The sequence below is a fragment of the Manis pentadactyla genome, chromosome 9 (genome assembly GCF_030020395.1).
Source record: "Manis pentadactyla isolate mManPen7 chromosome 9, mManPen7.hap1, whole genome shotgun sequence".
NCBI classification, from domain to species: Eukaryota; Metazoa; Chordata; class Mammalia; order Pholidota; family Manidae; genus Manis; species Manis pentadactyla.
In genome coordinates, this window is record NC_080027.1 from 117,411,056 (window position 1) to 117,413,683 (window position 2,628).

A 2,628-nucleotide genomic window follows, 5' to 3' on the forward strand; every position below is an offset into this window, starting at 1 on the left:
GAAACAGAAACTGTGGGTAAAATTGTAGTATTTCCAGAATATCTTGCCTGGCTTTGGTACTTCTGCATATCAATAGGCATTCAGAGGTGGAAAGAAGTATGGCTTTAGTGTATTTGCATCATTCCTCAGGGGTGGAGGGAAGTTCATCTCCATATCAATGGGCAATTACCTGGGCAACTGAGGGCTTCTCTGAAGCTGAGAGGTGAGGGGGAGGCATGGTTTTGCTTCTGCTGGAGCAGGAAAGAGAGAAAGCCCCAGACTGCAGTTTGTATGCAATAAACAGATTTTAAACTTTATTTCTCCCTTTGACTAATTTCAGTTTTTGGAGGTATTCTGCCCCAGGATTTCCTTTCCCCAAACTGACAGAAGCACAGTAACTGACCCAAGATCCCACAAGTGGTGGCAGCACTGAGATGCGAGCCCGGTTTGGCTCTGGGCTCTGAACTGCTCACCATGCAGCCTCTCCGTCTGCCCATAGGCGACCGCGTTAGTCACAGCGTTCCTGAGGCTGAAGCCCCAGATTTTGCCTCAAATGAGTCTGAGCCCCATTCTGGTCCGTGCTGTTTGATGGCTGCCGTCCGTGCCTTGCACTCTGTCCAGCCACTCACTGAGGTTGTAGATGGCAAAGAAAACCCATGGCTTGAGGGAGTGAGGAGGCTCGAGGCAGGCCTTCCTCACGGTGGAAACGCAGCAGGTGAGCTGGATGGGCAGGACGGCAGCGTGGTTAGGGCAGAGTTCCATCTAATCAACAGTAATAATTACTGGGCAGATGCTGTTTAGAATGAGATGTTATAGGCATTTTTCTGTTCATGATTGCCTTTAATCCTTCAAGCAACTGAACAGGCAAGCTATTAGTCTTCACTATATAGGGGAAACAGACCTAGAAAGGGTAAATAACTCCCCAGAGGGCACAACGGGTTCACCTCTTCCTTCTGTCAGGCCCTGGCACCTCTGCTCTAGTCTGCTTTGTCACCACCCTCCTGGCCCCTAAACCCACCTGCACAGAAATTCCTTCATGAGCCTTCTCAGGATCTTTCTTTGCTTCTGCTCCTGCCTCAGACCGTCAGTTCCTCAAAAGCCAGGGCTGCATTTCCTCGTTCTCTTTCTGGCCTCCCTTCTCCAACGCTGAGGGCCCCATGTGAAGTTCTTTATGAGGTGGGCCCTTGTCAGATGCTCCAAGTTCATGGCTGTGGTTGCATGAGCAACTGGGGTTGCTGGAGAATATGCAGAAATGAGGGAACAGCCAGAACCCAAACCTAAAGGAGGGATCCTCTATCACTCCCCCAAAACTCGCTTGCATAAATACACATAAAGCATGATCTTCCTAAACACCCCAGAAAAATGCGTACCTGTGAGTATTCAAGACCCAGCCATGTAAATAATCATGCAAATGAGGCAGCATCTGTGAGCTGGCTGCCAGAGCCATTTACATCTGTCCCCTCACACCCGGGAGAACATAAATACTGGCAGGAAAACCCCACTCTTCCTTTCTCATCCATGCCCTGATGCCTCAGGGAGAAAGCATGCAGTAATTAGCTTTAAAGCCTCTAAAAACAGTTTTTTGGCTTCACTGCCAATCTTCCTGCCACCGCCACTGGGCACAGGTGAGGAGAAGTGATAATAAACAGGCTGTTACCGACTGTCACTGCAGAAAATGATTGCTCAGCCTTGCTCAGGAAAACACGCTCACCCAACCCCGAGTAATCCCTGGGCATGCAGGGGCTTGAGCAGGAAATGGGTGCTGGGTCTGGCTTAGGTTTTGGGGAAAGTGTCATTCATCTGGACAGCGCACAGACCTTGTGACTATGGTAGTGATGGGGCCAAAGTTTACTTTGCTACAATAGGAAGAAACTAATTTCAGTTATGTCTTCATTTATTCATTGCCTATCTGAGAATGCACTAAATGAAGGCTAAAACAAATAAACTAAAAATGGTGCTTGTTGTCAAGAAAAAAAGTGGGTAAAATAATCTATGAGAGAGAATCGGGCATTTTCAAGCTACTTCAAGGCCCTCTAGTTTAGCAGGAAAACAGACCTCTGAGTCTCGATGCTTCCCTCTTCACGGGAGCAGATTCATGGAATCCTCTCTTAACCCTCTGGCACTCGGTTCAGTGATAATCCAACCCTTGAAAGAAATCAAAGCCCTGTACTTTACAATATTTGAATAATTTACTTTTTAAAAAAATTCAGGACTGCCCTTCCTACCTCAGTTATTCTGAGTTACTGAGACGACCCCAGAGAACGCCTTTTTAAAAAGCACTTTGGCTTAGGAATATATTAAGTCCCTGCCGCTCCGAGTGTGGTCCGCAGACCAGCAGCGCGGGCACACCGGGGGGCGCGCTTTGCTCAGCTCTCAGATCTCCTGGGTCAGGATCTGCGGTTTAGCAAGATTCCCAGATTCTCACACCAGACATGAAAGTCGGAGGAGGACTGTACTGGGTGTTACCTTCACAGGCAGCGGCTTTCCTTGCAGAGTTTTGCTCTGTCCCAGCGAGGCTGGCAGGCGCTGGTCTTCTCTGAGCGCGCACCGTGTTCTGGCAGCAGCTGCCGTGGGTCTTTCTGAGGGTGGGGTGAACAGAGAGGGAAAAACCCAAGGCCTCCAAGGACAGGTCACAGAACAGGGCGGGCA

At 49.1% G+C, this 2,628-nt stretch overlaps 1 long non-coding RNA gene across 1 annotated transcript; it reads right to left on the minus strand.

Annotated features, from left to right (window-relative positions):
* Window positions 1-291: 291 nt before the first annotated feature.
* LOC130684746 (uncharacterized) lies at window positions 292-2,109 on the minus strand. Its single transcript, XR_008999082.1, has 3 exons — window positions 2,035-2,109; window positions 998-1,214; window positions 292-699 (listed from the first exon to the last, which is right to left on the minus strand). It is a non-coding gene; the product is annotated as an uncharacterized LOC130684746 (long non-coding RNA).
* Window positions 2,110-2,628: the final 519 nt, after the last annotated feature.